The sequence below is a fragment of the Myxocyprinus asiaticus genome, chromosome 25, assembly GCF_019703515.2.
Source record: "Myxocyprinus asiaticus isolate MX2 ecotype Aquarium Trade chromosome 25, UBuf_Myxa_2, whole genome shotgun sequence".
NCBI lineage: Eukaryota > Metazoa > Chordata > Actinopteri > Cypriniformes > Catostomidae > Myxocyprinus > Myxocyprinus asiaticus.
In genome coordinates this window covers 4,220,500-4,240,286 of record NC_059368.1, presented here as the reverse complement: position 1 = coordinate 4,240,286, position 19,787 = coordinate 4,220,500, and the positions used below count along the sequence as shown (strand labels likewise).

General features: G+C 37.2%; 1 pseudogene; it reads right to left on the bottom strand.

Annotated features, from left to right (window-relative positions):
- Positions 1 to 19,235, bottom strand: part of LOC127415580 (5'-3' exoribonuclease 2-like) — a 37,857-nt pseudogene extending 18,622 nt beyond the window's left edge.
- Between the last annotated feature and the right edge of the window lie 552 nt (positions 19,236 to 19,787).

Here is a 19,787-nt window from a genome sequence, read left to right as displayed (position 1 = left end):
CTCTCCCTCAACATCAGCAAGACAAAGGAGCTTGTGGTGGACTTCAGGAGAAAAGACAGAGAACACAGTCCCATCACCATCAATGGAGCACTGGTGGAGAGAGTCAGCAGCTTCAAGTTCCTCAGTGTCCTCATCACTGAGGAACTCACATGGTCCATCCACACTGAGGCCATTGGGAAGAAGGCTCATCAGCGCCTCTTCTTCCTGAGATGGCATTTTTGCACTTTTGTTTTTGCAGTTTAAAACAACAGAACTCACATTTTACATGTATGTATGATAAAACTTGACAAATTCATAATATGCATATGTTGGGAAATTCTAGGGAAATGTCAACCAAATCATGGAAAAATAATACATTTTAACCCAAGGAAACGCTAGAGGGCGCTGCTTGCTCACAAAGCACTGACTGAAGTGCTGAATGCAGACTATCTTTTAAAAAGCAGCCTTTTAAGGATTAGAAACCACACAAGGCCATATTGCCATTTCAATCTTAATTCAATCAATCAGGCTGCATTAATGGTTATTATACCTATGTCTCAGAAGTCAAAGACTACTGGTTTCAATGGTCACGTCCGTTAATGGCTGTTTTTCCAAAAAGAGTAAGAAAATAAATATTACATTTTCATAATAGTGCTAACCCTTCTACACATTGTGGCTTATATTGTTTCTGGTTTGTGCATTTGAATTCACATAGTTTTTACCAAGTTACCAATTTTAAATAAATCATAGTTTTTTCATATCTGCGTTTTCATGCTTATAACTATAACGGGCGATGGTTTTAATTTGGTCAATAATTGGCGATCTGGAGGCAACTGGGATTCATCCTCCGCCACCCGGATTGAGGCGAATCACTACGCAACCACGAGTACTTAAAAAGCGCACTGGGAATTGGGCATTCCAAAATGGGTGAAAATTAAAATAAATAAATAAATAATTGGCGATCAATATCAGTGGCCGATAAATCGGTGCATCCCTATTTTTTGGTCTTATTACCGAAATTTGACACACTCAAGCACAAAAACGTGAGTAAAAAAAGTTACTCAAGCTACAGTTATAAACAGCTGATGTTAGTACTCATGGTGGTTGCTGTTGATGATGCAAATATACTGCCAAACAGACCAAACACTCAAATCAAGTGTGTAAACATCCTAGAAAACTCAGGGCCTAGTCTCCAAGCGAAATGACATACAATTCTTTATGAAAATTAATATTTCTTATAAGGTGCTTCCAACCAACGACATTGGCAATAAAAGTGTCTTTTTGGGGGGGACACGGGATGAAGGAAAAAATTAAACTATTTATACCTCATCAGATTCTGCATGGTAGAGTTCCTTGATGAGGTCACACAGAGGTTGGGATCTCCCCACAAACATGACATCACATCCCAAACTGTTCCGTCTCACTGAAAACAACCAGTAGATGGTACTGTCAGATTATTTTTAAGGACAAAACAATATAAAAAAAGAATGACCAAACATGTTGCAATTTTATTGACTGACTAATATTTTAGACATTCAGTAATGTTGTTTATTGTTTGTAAAAGCATTTGACCCCTCTCACCTTCCTCAGGGGTTAAATCAGGGTAGAACTATGCTAATGCAGCCCGTAGCCTCAGCTCGTCCACAAATGGTAACAAAGCAACTCCTGTGGAGACAAGGATCAATCACAAAGTCTCAAAATTTAATACAACACTCTGTATTGCTGTTTAGCTCAAAACTGATTGGTTACCCTGCCAGGCATATTTCTTCCCATTCAAATCAATGGCAAAGTCATTAGGGTAGAAATCAATGATGGACGATTCCTGTTAAAGACAGATGAAACACATTCGAGCTTAAACAACAAATAGAAAGTAGTATGTCTGTGGTTATTTTAAAGATGAGAAATCAAAATTGACCCCATTTACTTTTATAATACAGTACATGTCCCTGGTCTTACTGTTCAAAATAATAAAATAAATTAGGAGTGTCACTAAATAAACAATTTCACCTGTCTATTTGATTGATTGATTGATTTAAAGTCTTGCTTAAAATGTAGCTAAAGTTAACAAAATACATTAATAACTCTTATTTTTAAATACAACTTAAATTTCATTTAAATAAAGCATTTTTAAGTGCAAGCAATTGGCAAATGATTTCCTCTTTCATTAAATTCAACATTTTTAAACCTGAATTAATAAAAAATTGATTCATCAATTTGAAAGATACATATTTATTTTTTATACATGTAATTTATTTATACATATTTGCAAATTAATTTAACAATATTTAATTCATGCTAAAAAAGTAGTTACATTTAACAATGTCAATAAATTGGGTTACAAAGCTATTTTAAAGACTCTGGGACTCCAAAGACTGAGAACCATTATCTCCAAATGGAGAAAACTTGGCACAATAGTGAACCTTCCCAGAAGTGGCCGACCTTCCAAAATTCCTCCAAGAGCACAGTGACAACTCTTCCAGGAAGTCACAAAAAAAAGCCAAGGACAACATCCAAGGAACTTCAGGAACTCTCTCGCATCAATAAAGGTCACTGTTCATGACTCCACTATCAGAAAGACACTGGCCAAAAATGGAAGAGTGGTGAGGCGAAAACCACTGCTAACCCAGAAGAACATTAAGGCTTGTCTGAATTTTGCAAAACACACCTTGATGATCCTCAAACCTTTTGGGAGAATGTTCTGTGGACTGATGAGTTGAAAGTGGAACTGTTTGGAAGACAGGGGTCCCGTTACATCTGGCGTAAATCAAACACAGAATTCCACAAAAAGAACATCATGCCTACGGTCAAGCATGGTGGTGGTAGTGTGATGGTGTGGGGATGCTTTGCTGCTTCAGGACCAGGGTGACTTGCAATAATTGAGGGCAACATGAATTCTGCTCTCTACCAGAAAATCCTAAAGGAGAACGTCTGGTCATCAGTCCGTGAGCTGAAGCTCAAGTGCAACTGTATTATGCAGCAAGACAATGATCCAAAGCACAGGAGTAATTCCACCTCTGAAAGTCTCAAAGAAGCAAAATTAAAGTTTTGGAGTGGCCTAGTCAAAGTCCTGACTTGAACCCGATTGAGATGCTGTGGCAGGACCTTAAATGGACAGTTCATGCTCGAAAACCCTCCAATGTGGCTGAACTGAAGCAGTTCTGCAAAGAAGAGTGGGCCAAAATTCCACCACAGCGTTGTGAAAGACTGATCTCCAGTTATCGGAAGCATTTGGTTGCAGTTGTTGCTGCGACTAAAGGTGGCACAACCAGCTATTAAGCTTAAGGGGGCAGTTAGTTTTTCACATGGGTGATATAGCTGTTGGATAACTTTTTTGATTCAATAAAAAAAACATATATTTGAAAACTGTATTTTGTGTTTACTCAGGTTGCTTTTGCTTTATGTTATATCTCGTTTGAAGATCTAAAACTATTTAGTATGAAAAATACACAGAAAAAAGAAGAAATCACTTTTCCACAGCACTGTAGCTGCTCAAGGACTCAGACTGCACCATTTAAAAGAGGCATATGTATATATGTATTGATTTCTTAATTTTTTTTTTTAAGTGGTCCGCCATACATAATATATATAAAAAAAGTAGTAGTAGTTTGCTTTCTGTGACTCTGAAACAACCTTTCTGCTAATTATACTGGGAAAAATTATATTATCCAACAATCTCAAAGCCCACTATGCATGATCCACTCAAAACCAAATGGATCAAATGAAGTCCTACCTTCAATTATTTCCAGCAGAGTTTTAAGCTTTACTCAGATGTGTCACATTATGTAACATAAATGCATCGCAAATGCCATTTCATGTTGTCTTTAAGAGGTTAATTTTCACTGTCACTCACTGGGACACTCATCAGGGCTCTCCATGTTGTTGGCAGGAAGTTTCCACTGGCAGCAGGAAATACACCCATCAGCTGCTCCAGCGGTTTGAACTATTGATGAAGAATTATGACAATCATGACATCATGGCAAAATAGCTACACCAATTCAGTAGTCAAAAACAAAAACAACAAGCACATTATTATTGCAACACTGAGACAATACGATCACGGTTAACAGCTTGTTGTGTTTCAAATTACCGGTTTGGTCCCTTTCTTGAACTCGCTGAACATGCCCTTGATGTCTTTGAAGTCGGAGGCAAACGGTGCGTAATGAAAGGGAAAATACCACTTCCAGGATGCGCAGCCCTGTGGGATAAAATACAAAACACTCAGACATGGGCGTCGCTTTGTGTTAAAAAAGAGGGGGGGGCTTTTTATTTTGAGGGGGGTAACCCTAACCCTATATCCAACATGGACACAATGATTACATTTCTACGAATTTCACAAATGTATTAAACTAGAATCTAAAAAGATTTTTATCAAAATATTATTTAATTGGGTGTTTAGTATACTTAAAATGTTAGCTATAAATTAGCCCTAGCAAAACAGAGTCGACAATTTTTATTTTATTTTTTATTTAAAAACGTAATTTCCATCGGTCTCATTTCCATTCAGCCACTTTTTGCACTTATTAGAGTAAACATTTTTTAGGTACAAATTAATTTTCCCACACTGATTTTTTCAGTAAATGAACAAGAACGATTCATTTTTATTAAACTGCACCAATATAACAATACATAGTAATAAACAGCAAGTATTTACCCAAATAATTCTGACTAAACAATTTTTGGCATGCAGGGACTTAGAGGTATGACATGAGCCAACCATTGAATCAGTTTCCAATGGATTCACTGAATCAGACAGTTTGAACAGATTCATGTTAATGAATAGAACTTATCCATTTTTGCGACCAAAGTTTAAATCAGACGCTATTAAAACAATTGTCTTGACGCTCTCCTATTCGCAAATCACGAGGAAGCATCTCGAAGTTAGTCTAATGACAAGTTCTTAAGAATACGTAACAGCAAAATTAAAAGCTAATTAAAATCAATGCAATATTTATTAAATTAATTTTATTTATTTGTTTATCACACATTATACATTTGCACATATACAGTGAAATTCTTTTTATCACATTATCACAGCTAAGCTGGGGTCAGAGTGCAGGGTCAGCCATGATACGGCACCCCTGGAGCAGATTGGGTCAAGGGTCTTGCTCAAGGGCCCAACAGTGGCATCTTGGCAGTACTGGGGCTTGAACCCCTGATCTTCTGATCAGTAACCCAGAGCCTTAACTGCTGAGCCACCACTGCCCCCAAACAATCTATTATGCAGCTTATTTTAAAATTGCCAGCAAAATCAACACAATTATTGCAAATTTTTGCCTAATACGTCATTTTGTGTTCAACTAAAGAAAACCAAACTAGTCTGGAACAAAAAGACAATTTTCATTTTTTGGTGAACGAACCCTTCAACATATAAAAATGCCCTTCTGTGTCACTGTAACAACTGATTTTTACACTTAAAATACAAATATCACTTATGCTCAACTTGAAAATGTCAGATTTCCGAGCGAGAACACATATTTGCAAACTCAGAGACATGGGATTCTTCATGAGCCACTGTCGGAAGCATGGCATCACAGAAATTACCCACCATAGGCTTCCAGCCAGACTGTGATGCTCCTCACTGAATGATACCTATATCAACTTGGTCAAAGGAGGGACAACACTCTCTTAAACTACATAGAAAATGAATTAACCACTAAAAAAAGCCTTCATCAGCCAAAATCAAAGGACAATGCATCTACGTGTATTTCCTCAGTTAATTCGGGATGACTTCAAGACTTTAACACTAAAACTTATGGTTAATATAAAATCATTTTGTTTAATCATTGACCCTCAACATTTGCTTAGTTTACTAAATTTAACCACTAATAGTTCTAATAAAAAATAACTAATATTGGCATAATATTAATTCATTTTCTGTTATAGCATAATTTAATGTAGAGCTGCTTTGAAACAATGCCTGTTGTGAAAAGCGCTATACAAATAAATTTACTTGACTTGATTTGGATCTGTGACCACAGCACGCACTGACAGATTACTGCTTTAGAGAGTCAAGCAATCTATTAATTTTCCCCTATTTAAATCGGCACTCCATCAAGTGCCAAAAAGCAGAAAGGTGCACAAAATCCACATAACAGAAATTATACTCGTGACCCCTAAAATGAAAAAAATAGACACCTTAATGTGGGTAAATAAAAGCCATGTGGAGATCCTCCCCCTGCACACGCTCCGCAGTAATGCGTCCCCTCTCATCAGCCATTTGGCAGCGAACGTGTGTGTGTGTAAATCCGTGAATATGCGGCAGGAGGGAGCAAACATGTCTCACAGAGCAGTGAGACTCCATAATGAATCCGTTCAGAATTCCCACGAGACGGCTCTCGTCTGCCGACGCATGCAGTGGAGCACAGGCCTTGCATTTATATAGAGCTCCAATTACTGCAGACAAATCCCTGAACACAGAACTCTAATCAGACTGAGATCTACTGGAGAGAACTGAGCTCTAATGACTGAATCTAAAGCTAAAGATCAAGGCCCTGCATTACAACTCAACTAGATAACACTAACCAGCTCAAAGACCATGGCAAACAGCACAAAGCTGTCAGATCCGAGAAGTGGTAAACAGACAGATAATGCGGAGGATTTCATTTAGCATTTCCTGGAAGTATATTAAATTGGATGTGCGGTCAAGACTGGTTTTAGATTCATAATTCAAAAGGAGTAAAGAATATAAAGGAAGAAAATATGTATAACGAGAGCAAAATTATGCAATACTTATTTACGGAAACTAAGCTGCAAAAACGGGATCTTAACATGTGAACGTCCACTTTGCATAGCAGATTTAGATACCCATTTCACATGTGACGATATCAGCCAATCACAGCAGAGGTAATTTACAAAAAGAAGTCATTAGCAAAAACAGTTTCATTTAAATTAGTGATGGACAAATATATCATCCAGTCTGCAGACAGCATTGCTAATGGATAGTGAACATTTTATGCCTAAAACATTGTTTAAAATCAATATATATATTTTTTATTTGCTATGCATTAAATGGCATTCTTTAATAAATGGCATTATAAAAATCCAAAACGGTCAACCACTAACAAAAGTGTAGAATATGACCCCTTTAATCGTTTTTGATATGGTTCAGTCCTTCAGATGTCAAGTTCGTAAGTGTGATCAGTACTGTGGAAGCCATTAACCTTTGTTGTGTACAGGTGTGTCCCTGTGACCTACCTGATAGTAGTATCTGAGCACTCAGCACAGTTCCTGAACATAAGACTGCACCACTTTCTTACGAATCTCATCGTCTGTCACATCAACATCAAATTTGGTCTTGTAGTAACGCTGTTTCCATCCCTCCTCCCATAACCTGCGAAACAAACATTCTTCAGAGTTTGAAGACGACAAGACTTTTTGACAGGTGGACAAAGACGGGATTGAATTCATTAAAGGGATAGTTCAGTCAAAATATGACATTTATTTACAGTCTTTCTTTCCTCAGAGGAACAAAAACAGAGATGATGGGCAGAATGACAGCCTCAGTTGCCATTCATTTTTATTGTGTGTAATGAAAATGAATGGCGACTGAGGCCGTCAGTCCTTAACATTCTTCCTAACATCTCCTTTGTTTTCCATAGACAAATGAAAGTTATGGGTGTATCTCCAACTGTGGGCACTTTTAGCACTGTAGACTTCTACAAAGTAAAACCTCATTAAAACTCTTCACACTCACCATTTTTTTGAATGGTTTACTAACAATGTCCAGCAGTAGACATGCATCACAGGAGATTTGTCAATTTTCCTTTTTTTTTTTTTTTTTTTTTAAAGACATTACATTTTGCACAATGTCATTTCCACTACATCTTTAATTCTGTATTGAGTTTAGTAGAATTATGTGGTGGAAAAGAAGCTGATGGAAATTACATTTTGATTTATTTATTTTTAATTTGCCGACTCCTTTGTCTTGCTAAGGCTAATTTCATAGCTAACATTTTAAGCATACTAAACACCAAATTAAATAATATTTTCAGACTTTTTGAGAATCTTGATTGAAAATTACGTACAACTCAAGCATGCTCTTCACTGACACTTTTGTTTACACTAACTTCAGAAAATAAAACTTTATTAGGAGAAAATTTTTTGGTATGGTGGAAATGATGCTGGGACAGCCATAATTTTTTAAAAATGTATAAAATTAATTTTCTCACAATAAACATTGAAATTGTTCATTTCACTCTACGGTCAGATTATTATTTGAAAAGTACCAAAAATAAATGATAAAGGCCTGGTAATAAGTTTCCAGGTCAGTTTCAGTGTAGTTTTAGCCTCAGACGTCATGCATCACTATAGACAGACCGATAGATAGATTAATCTGTGCCGATAGTTTGTTTTTTGAACTATCGGTTATCTGTAAAAATCTTGGCCGATATTTATTTATTTTTTTCTCTGTGGCTGGTGCTGGAGCAACCCCTGGGACATGAAATTGCCCCAAGTTGAATAAACACACATATACATGAGGGTTTGGAACAACATGAAGGTAAGTAAATGACAGATTGTTAATTGTTGGGTGAACTCCTCCTTTAAACAGCGAGTGTCTCTCTTGTGCCAAACCAAGCGAGTTCACTTCTATGCATCTGCACGCTTTTGAGAATTGCCCACTGTGACAGACTCTGTTAAGAGGCAAAGCAAAGTCACTTTCCACCTCAGCGCTGGTCAGGATGTTTTGACATGCTCCGGAAATTCAGCTCAGTAATCAAGGATGAGCTGCATCTGTCTGGCGTAACATCGACAGCGTCCCACCGGGGACACAGAAAAACCTCCATGAATACCAATTGAACCCAATCGATTTAGACAGCACTGGAAAGCTGCTTGATGAGCCGTTTTGAAGGGATAGTTAGCCCAAATATGAAAATTCTGCCATTATTTACTCACCCTCATGTCTCTCCAAATTTGTATAACTTTTCTTCCGGGGAACACAAAAGGCAGTTTTTGGAAGTATATCCTGACCGCTGTTTTCCATATATTTAAACTGAACACGCAGGGAACAGCTACCCATTTCTGAGCGTGTATGTGAAACAAAATATTGCGAATCTGTCAAGCGGGGTGGAGCGGGGTGGGGGGGGGGGGGGGGGGGTTGTTGGAGCATTGTCCATTATAAGCGATAATTTTGTGGTTCATGTATCTGTCATAAAGGGCCCCTCCTTTACATGGCACTCCTATGCCTTGCATACCTTGCATATATGGTTTTTGCGCCTCTGGGTACACAAAGTCTATAAAGCTCTTAAACAGCAAAAAATATAAATGATACTTTTGTGAGAAACAGACTGATATTTAAGTCATTATTCACTGATAATCTTTCCCTCCACCAAAAAGCTCTGAAATGGGACTACAGGTCCCAGTTAGCCCCTGCTGGTAGTTGCAGTTACTACACAGTGCTTGAGCATGTATTCATATTGATGGCCATTTAAAAACAACCATGTATTCTGTCAAAATATATACACCAATCAGCCACAACATTAAAACCACCTACCTAATATTGTGTAGGTCCCCCTCATGCCACCAAAATAGCGCCAACCCACAACTCAGAATAGCATTCAGAGATGATATTCTTCTCACCACAATTGTACAGAGTGGTTATCTGAGTTAACGTAGACTTTGTCAATTCGAACATTCTCTGTTGACCTCTCTCATCAACAAGGCATTTCAGTCCGTGGAACTGCCCCTCACTAGATGTTTTTTGTTTTTGGCACCATTCTGAGAAAACTTTAGAGACTGTTGTGTGTGAAAATCCCAGGAGATCAGCAGTTACAGAAATCAGGAGCGTTGTGAGGACGTAACATTTTTTGGAGCAGTAAGTGTGCAAGTTTTTCTCCATTTTTTGATAGTTCTTTTTGACTCACCACCTTACGAAATTTTGCTGTGGTGTGCGTGTGATTTTATGAACATTTTTGTGTTCTTGTTACCTGACATTATCTTCAGGTTCTGGTTCACTGTCACTGTTTTCAGATTTTCGTTTCACAACATGACTTTCCATTTCATCACTGTGTCCAGCAGGAGTCTGTGTACATTGAGACGGTTATAAACTAAAGCAACTCAAAACAGGATGGACAGTCATGTGTTCAAAATTAAAGGGATAGTTCACCCAAAAATGAAAATTCTCTCATTATTTACTCACCCTCATGATATCCCAGGTGTGTATGACTTTCTTCCTTCACCAGAACACATTTGAAGAAAAATAGAAACATAGCTCAGCAGGTCCTTAAAATGCAAGTGGATGGTGATCTGATTTTTGAAGCTCCAAAAATCACAGACAGTCAGTATAAACGTCATCCATAAGAATCCAGCGATTAAATTAATATCTTGTAAAGTGACATGATCACTTTTGGTGCGAAAAAGATAAATATTTAAGCACTTTTTTTAACTTTAAATCATGCTTCCGTTCTGCAGTGTTATGTATGTGTGATGTTATCGCATTGGCATTTGAAATATGCGAGAACTGACGCACGTGTGTCACAGCTGGAAGAGCAGCGCTGTTTACAAGTGAGAAGGAGGAACGCTGTACAGAAGCTTGGTTGGTTTTGATTTAGATCTGAATTGATCTGTTTCTTTACTCACAATGGTGCATTTGTGTGATTATCCTGGATGTCTCTGGAAAGACATTAATTTAACCACTGGAGTCGTATCTATGGTGTTTATGCTTCAAAAGAGAAATCTCCATTCACTTGCATTTTAAGGACCTACTGAGCTAAGATATATTTCTATTTTTCTTCAAATGTGTTCTGGTAAAGAAGAAAGTCATACACACCTGGGATATCATGAGGGTGAGTAAATAATGAGAGAATTTTCATTTTTGGGTGAACTATACCTTTAATTAGGACTGGGTAAATATATTGAATGCATCTCAATCTTTGTTTGAACAATCTTGATATTGATTCTTAAAATCAGAAGATTGATCTTTTACTCTGTGGTAACCCTCTATAATGCATGTAAATCACTTGCATGTGCAAACAAATTTCACGCTATGCATCTAAAAATGTCTGATCAGCCACTGGCTGGTAAACTTTCAGATTTCACTCACCAGTGACCTGAGTAAAATAGAGGCGAAGAAGTTTTTAGCACCAAGTTCCTTTTACTAAAAGTTCTGTTTAACTCGTTCTGTGTCCAAAGAGAGATCCACACAATCCACGTCAATGATTAATTTCTCTTTTGATACCATTTCTGTTCTTTACAGTCAATTGTTGATTAAAAACAAAATAAAAAACCTATTTAAATCTAATCACACACGAATGCGCTAAAGAAACCATCCTCTCTTGATATATGCGCTCACTGGCTGATGCCAGTAGCCCTAAAGAGACAGTACCGATTTAGTGTGTGTCCTGCATATAAAGTAAATAGTACAAATTATGCAAGTAAAGAGTAAACATGTAACAAAATATACATGCAACATAATCTACGCGATTTTAAGACATTTAATGATGGAATAGACAGAATTTGAAAATTTATCAAGATCTAAATTGTGACCAATATGACAAAAAACTAATGATTAAATTTAATTCGTAAAATTTATATTTTCTAACTGTACCTAGAAAGGTTACATACAAGGTCCTTTTATAATTAAGAGCATTAACTAAGAGAATTTTTCTTCATTGAAAATCAAGAATCAAATTTTGCATCGAATCAAGAGCTTGTGAATGGGAATTGAATCAGGAAATCTGTATCAATACGGTACCCAGAGCTTAAATTAACTGTACGGTGTCTTCAAAATCAAATCAATCATTTCATCACATACTCTGAAAAACAAAAATCTCATCCAAGTGGCCTGCTGACTGAAAAATAAATGCAAAAATGTTTGACAAACCAAACTGGAAATAGAGAGAGAGATACGTGCCTTCCCATTTCTCATCATGGCTTTCAAGGACTGAGCTACTTCCTGAAAAACAAAAACAGAACTCACAGTTCAAAGATCTTAAATTTGACACTAAAGAACTGAAACAACAATGCGGTGTTAGTGCGGTGTATGTGAAAATCACAAAGGGACAGTATAAAGGCAAACCAGATTGCGCTGGTCTCGGTTCCCATGCATCCTCATTTCATATGCCGTTTGTCTGGCGTTCTGCACTGGCATGGGTCTGTCTCTGCCACTCAGAGCCCAGGGGGCAATATGACCACCAGGGACAAATGATGGACGCTGTTCTCCCTGAGATCAAAAAATTTCACATTGGATACACAACCGATCTGCACTTCTGACACTTCTGCATTGTTTTTCCAGAATGAAAGCTCTGAATTGAAGCCATTTTCTTAGTAGTTAAAAGGGCTGGGTGATATATCAAATGTAATATTTTTTAATGATATTAGATTTTATTAAGTTAAAAAAAAAAAAAAAAAAACATTGTGAAATTGTGGCATTGTCAATCAATCTTTATTTGCCTATTAGTCTTTCCCAAAAAACGTTTAATTAGATTAGACAAATTTTGCGATTCCTTGCCTCGCATGAGCACACCAAGACATTTTAAAAGCATTTCTGGTTTAAACTTCAGTAGCAAAAGTGGAACTAGAAAGTTCGATTCATTTCTGTCAAAAAGTTCAAACTAGCCATTTTGATGATCTGATTCAAAACTTTTTATCATCAACAATTTGTCATCACTTACTTTTCATTGCATTCCCCATATGGTATTTTTAATTTATTACTATGTTTTAGTACAACATATGTTGGCAAATATTGCTGCTAAAGGGATAGTTCACCCAAAAATTTAAATTCTCTAATTTACTCTCCCTCATGCCATCCCAGATGTGTATGACTTTCTTTCTTCTGCTGAACAGAAATTAAGATTTTTAGAAGAATATTTCAGCTCTGCATGTGCATACAATTCGTCAAAACGTTGAAGCAGGAAAAAGGTAATATAAACAGCATAAAAGTTGTCCATAAGACTCCAGTGTTTAAATCAATATCTTTAGAAGCAGTATGATAGGTGTGGGTGAGAAATGGATCAATATTTACGTCCTCTTATTTTTACTATAAATTCTTCTCCCTGCCCAGTAGGTGGCGATATGCATGAAGAATGTGAATCGTTTCTGAAGACACGGATTAAACTACTGGAGATGTATGGATTACTTTTATGCTGCCTTTGTGTGATTTTTCCAGTTTCAAAGTTTTGGTCCTCATTCACTTGCATTGAGAGGACCAACACTGCTGTGATATTCTTAAAAAAAATCTTAATTTGTGTTCAGCAGAAGAAAGAAAGTCATACACATATGGGATGGCCTGAGTGTGAGTAAATTATGAGAGAATTGTTATCCCTTTAAAATAAGCCACCAATATACTATGTATTGAAAAAAGCACCTTAATTATTAGTTCTTAATCATAGCTCTTAATTTTTTAGCATTTTATATATTTTACATTAAACATTTTTACTTAGCTAAAAATAATTGAAAGTAGTTGAGTAGTAGTTCAGTTTTGTTGAAATCATGGTTGAAAACATGATAATGTTTTCTAGTCTATTCTAGAGACTGTTGTGTGTGAAAATCCCAGGAGATCAGCAGTTACAGAAATACTCAAACCAGCCCATCTGGCACCAACAATCATCCATGTGATTATCTAATCAGCCAATCATGTGGCAGCAGTGCAGTGCATAAAATCATGCAGATATGGGTCAGGAGCTTCAGTTAATGTTCACATCAACCATCAAAATGGGGAAAAATGTGATCTCAGTGATTTCGACCGTGGCATGATTGTTGGTGCCAGATGGGCTGGTTTGAGTATTTCTGTAACTGCTGATCTTCTGGGATTTTCACACACAACAGTCTCTAGAATTTACTCAGAATGGTGCCAAAAACAAAAAACATCCAGTGAGGGGCAGTTCAGTGGATGGAAATGCCTTGTTGATAAGAGAGATCAACAGAGAATGGCCAGACTGGTTCAAACTGACAAAGTCTATGGTAACTCAGATAACCACTCTGTACAATTGATGGTGAGAAGAATATCATCTCAGATTGCTATCCTGAGATGCGGGTTGGCACTGTTTTGGCGGCACCAGGGGGACCTACACAATATTAGGCAGGTGGTTTTAATGTGGTTAATCGGTGTATATAAAGAGACAAATATATGGAATATCAGGAAAAATTTAAATGCATTTTTTTTTAGCTATAATACCCATCCCTACTAATTCTTCAGTTCATGTGAATTAAATGCACATGTTGCATTCATTATGAAGGAATATATGTATCTGCAGGGTCAAAAAACAAGCTATTCAACTGCCATCTACTGAATTAAACAACCATGTGAATGGATTCAAACTCACCGGCTCTCGGAGGAACTGTGCACGCACAAGTTTTCACATTTCAAAATGAATTACTCAGAAACCTCTCAACGCTGTTTATAACCACAAGGGAATTTTCACTTACTTTCATCCACTTTTTCTTTTCTTTCATTCACCGTTTAAAACTTTCCTGCAGGAAACGAACTTTTAATATCAATGTCCAACACAGACACACAAGAACTGTACATTTCTATAGGACTATAATCATCGGTGTAAAGGGGTCAGAGGTCACGACACCTCCACTGCACCCTGCTGACAGCAGACTACATTTCATGTGCAGTCTCACCTCGTCGTCTTTGCGCTTTTTGAAGATGTTGTCCATGCCCACGGCTTGTGTGTGAAAAAGCCATTTTCTGTTAAGTAGCCCTTTCGAAACAAAGTGTAAATGTCTATTCTTAAAAATAAAAAGGAGCTTTTGAAAACATTTTTCACTATCAGAGATTCATATCATACGTTCTACCTTTGTGGAACAGAAAAGTAAAAGTTCAGGATGCTCTTTATCAAACAATATTATATTTGAAGTCTTCTGAGGCCATATGATAGCTTTGAGTGAGGAACAGACTGGAATAAGTCACTCATCTTCCCCTCTGCTGTAGCTCTCAAATCTCAGTTACATATATTCAAATATGGCCCCTCATGATGCGTCAAGCAAGGCTCCAGGCTAAAAAAAAAATTACTATGGAGCCATTGGCGCCTTAACTGAAACATTCAGGTTTTTAGTTTTTAGGCTGTTTTTAGTTGGCAAATTACAGAATTGCTCGATTCTGAAATTGAATCAAGCGATTCTTCTGGCTGTTCAGAAGCAAGACAGAAAGTCGAAGACAGCTGAGAACCGATTAATCGGCTAATGGTTTTAAAATGTATATTCATGTGACCTGCTCCAAATTTTGAGTGACTTTGTGCCAGAAACACATTTTGAGTTTTATGCCCTGAAGTAAAAATTAAAGCATTTAAATTATTAAATCTTGACAGCGATTTGAAGTAGAAACAATTATAATGCTAGAAAGCTTAAACCTTTTCTCCCCTTTTCTCCCCAATTTGGAACGCCCAATTCCCAATGCGCTCTAAGTCCTCGTGGTGGTGTAGCGACTCGCCTCAATCCAGGTGGCAGAGGATGAATCTCAGCTGCCTCTGTGTCTGAGACAGTCAATCCGTTCATCTTATCATGTGGCTTGTTGAGCACGTTACCGCGGAGACACAGCGCATGTGGAGGCTTCACGCTATTCTCTGCTGCATCCACACACAACTGACCACACGCCCCACCGAGAGTGAACCACACATTATAGCTACCACGAAGAGGTTAACCCAATGTGACTCTACCCTCCCTAGCAACCAGGCCAATTGGTTGCTTAGGATGCCTGACTGGAGTCACTCAGCACGCCCTGGATTTGAACTTGCGACTCCAGGTGTGGTAGTCAGCGTCTTTACTTGCTGAGCTACCCAGGCCCTCATAAACCTTCCTTTTTACTAAAGTGCCCAAAACTCAAAACATATTTCTGGGTAAAAGTGACATATATTATAAATATGCAATTAATGTATAAACAAACATACATACATATATGTATGTATAAATACACACACACACACACATACACAGACAAGTATTTATTACTGTTATATAAAATGTGTTAAAAATTTTCTTCGATTTTCCTTACTGTAATAGGAGTGCCCAGACACAGACTACAAGAGTTCAAATTTAATTAAATCCCAGAAACAAATTATGCGCTACCACAATACCAATAATAACTAGAAAAAGATCTGGTACATAATACAGAGCTTTTGATTATAAACTAGCCTGAAGCCACAGTGACTCTTATTTTGAAATGTCTGCACTCTCATGTGCTCACTGACGGATGATTCACTGTATGATTTGCTGAAAAAGTGACTGATTCAAACTGCTAACATGAGCTCCTGAGTTCAAACCTTTTTCGTGAATCTTTTCGGGTGATTAATTAAAAAGACCTGGTTCAAAAGATTCCTTCGTTCACGAATCAGATATAATGGCTCTCGTTGCATTTGCTGTTGCGTGCAGCAAGCTTATCTCAACAGAAAGGGTGAAGAGTGGCATGCACACTAAAGATGTAATTTAATAACTACAAGATGATATCTGCTGAAACCACAAATGAATGTTAACAAACTGTTCCCAGCTGTCTAGTTTTTAAATTATTGTCGCAATTATTTATTTTTTGTCGCATTTGCAACCATTTGAATCGCAGTCTGGAGCCCTGGTCCAGCAAGATTTGTTGTAGACAATGTGTTGAGACATGTGACAACCAATGATATTTGGTGTCATTTGTGAATGTATAAGAGCTATGGTGGAGGGGAGGATTTTCAGTGAATATCAACGTACATTTCAGTGTATTTTCACACAAGGCTATCATTTATCACTTTGCATATAGTGCACAAATCTGTAAAAAGCAGTAAACATTCTACTAATCATCTCCTTTTGTGTTCCACAGAAGAAAGTCATATGAGTTTGGAACAACATGAGGGAGAGTAAATGACAAAAGATTTTCCATGTTTGGGTCCTTCTAAGAACTCTGGGATATGTGGGCATGCAGTATTCACCCCAGTTTTGTGCACAACGTCTTTGTAGATGCCAACCAGGTGATCAATGGCACCTTCTCTGTGTGGAGACAGACAGATGACAGTCAGGACTCACTGTAGAGGATATTGAAATGACTGTGAATGAATGTGGTGAGCAAACATGCCTGATCTCAAGAGATGGTAAGTAGGGCAGGAAGTCATTTCCTACGAAGAAACACATGAACACCCAGTCATTGACACTCCGCTCGAAGTCAAATGGGAATGGCAGGCTGGCCATTGTTAACTCTCTCTCTCTAAATACTGCAGAAAAACAACGGATGTTATGATGGACAAATACAAAAAAGCTCCTCTTTAGAAGAAAACCTGGATCAGTCCTGACAACCACCCACAGCACTACCCAAATTATCCATAAACTCTATGCCATAATGAATGAATCTGCAGTTATCAAAAGGGCATTTAACTTCACATTCAAGCATACAGCTAATGTTGGGTGACACTTACTGGAGTGATACAGTTACTGTCAAAACGTTCTTTAATTTCCTCTGGTGGCAAGATTTGCAGATTTGATCGTGTTTATTTTAGTGGGTAATTTTGTGTAAATTGAATAATTTGTGTCTTTTACCGCTCTGAATAACTTCCTCTCTCATTCTCAGTTTTGCTTCTGCAAGCTCGACTTCTTTAAATGCTCGGAAACGTCTCGATCGCTGCTGGACCATTTTGGCACGAGGAGCCTGGAAAACAAATGACAAATGGTCAACAAACATTCACATAAATGGGGACTTCAGCACGCATACTGACATTTGCGCAAAATTGAGTTTTAATAATGTTACATTCACGCCATCAATTGCCATGTACAGAACTCGTCTCGGTCGCACTATGTTAAAGCCGGTCAATGTATTCAAAAATGGCAACCATCATTTCATCTTAATTTGTAGGTGCTGGCCTGTGGGAGGTAAAACATTCAGAGGTTAATAGAGGCCTTTCACACAAGAATGTCGACAAAATAAATGATACATTAGACTCACTTGTCTTCAGGATGTGTGCAAGGATGGATTATTCCATTCATGTCTAGATACAGGTTGTCAAACTCCACTTCGTTTGGATTGGGTTTGCTGGTATCAACGGGGATTTTAATGCCATTGTACTCCTTAGCCTAAAAATGACAAGAAATAAGATTAGGCATTTGGGAAATGAGAGAAAAGGTTCCAACTGCAACAAAAATGTGTGTCCACCAACTATAAACAATGTTTGAGCATCATAGACTAAAACATAGTGAGCTCCCTAGGTAGTAGGTATGTGCCCGAAGCTGAATACCATATTCGGAAAGGCTCAAATAATGACTTCAAAACGAATAACTGATTCTTCTGAATAATAGAAACAATATTCGTTTGACTGATTATCCAAGAAGCACAAGGAAAAAGCAACATTTTAAATAAACATATCCAAAATTACAAAGAAATGATGAGTCTGTGAAGTCAATTTTAGTAGCCTATTTAAGTGTAAAACTTAGAAACGAAAATGTGCACGGTGTGATTTCAGATCGGATGGGCGCAGTCTCGACTCCGTTTGCGGTCTCCGTTAATTGTGCGCATCTGGAGCTTGACAAGTGTAACATTAACTAAGACACTCATCATATAGGCTACATTTTCCACTCCTTAAAATGTCTATATTAATGTATCATACAATTCACACATAATGATTTCAATGTATTCATTTATAAACAAACCTGAACGCAATGTTAAACCTCTAAAAGTTGACTACATTTATTTTCACATCACCGATTAAGGTAAGTATATGGTTAAGACTTTATTCCAAAAAAAAAGTTTAAATGCTCCATAAAGTATACATCTATTCACCATATTCCTGCTCGTGTGATACAAAGAAACTGAAATGTGCGCAATCTTTTTTCCCCTCCCTTTAAACTGTACTAAATTTGAAAATGTTAACGTAACATTATTATTAATATTAGACTATTATTATTCTTTTCCCACAATTTCGCTAATTCTGTACATGTAATTTAACTAAATAATTATGTCCAAAATCTAGGCAGCATTCATTCATGCAGCATCATTTGCATGTTACTAGTCAAGCTGCTGCTGATTGGTTACTTGAATCGCCATTCTTGGCTGTATATTTGCATATCGTTCTGTGATTGGTTGCTCGATTGAGCGATCCACACGCGCCAATGCAGCCAGAAGATGCTGTCTAAATAGTCAACGCACTAGATGTTTGTGATACAGCCAGATTGTTCTCTAGTTTAACTCGGTTGTGTGTGAGAGCATTAAAGCTGCCTTCATTAAATAAACAACACATAAATAAACGATTAATGAAAGCATTGTTACTGTGTAACGGTCTCACCTTCTCCTCCAAACATTGAAATATTATTGAAGGATATTTTCGACTCAACCAGCGGAAAAACGTGAGGACTCCCATCTCCCGTAAAAGCGCCTTAAACTGAAAGCTGACTTTAAAAACGGTTTAAAACAATGAAACACTCAGAATGTTCGAAGACTGAAACCAAACACATGGCACGCAGACGCTAGTTTACATCCGTATGCAGTGTGTCTTTTCCAAGTCACCCGGAACTTCAAATCATCAAATATGTTTATTTTCATCTAAAGGGAAAATGTAAATTTTATAGCACTTAACCCTTGTGCATCAATTAAAAAAAAGTTACTCAGAGGTCCTAAGAGGACAAAAATGTCTGCGTCAAAAAACTGCCATAATGATATTATATATTAATATTATTTTCCACTTTCAATGAGTTTATTTTTTTAACCAACATCAGTCCTGATCATAACTACCAAATATTCATTCATTTTCAGGATTTTAACCCTTTAAATGCCAGTTTGTTTACATAATGCCACTGTTGTTTTTTATGAAGAAAAAACAACAAATGAATTATTTTCCATTTACTAAATGCTAAGGTATTTTTCTTTTTTGGATTATCACAGTCTGGGATATGTCAATGATTAGCAATAACAT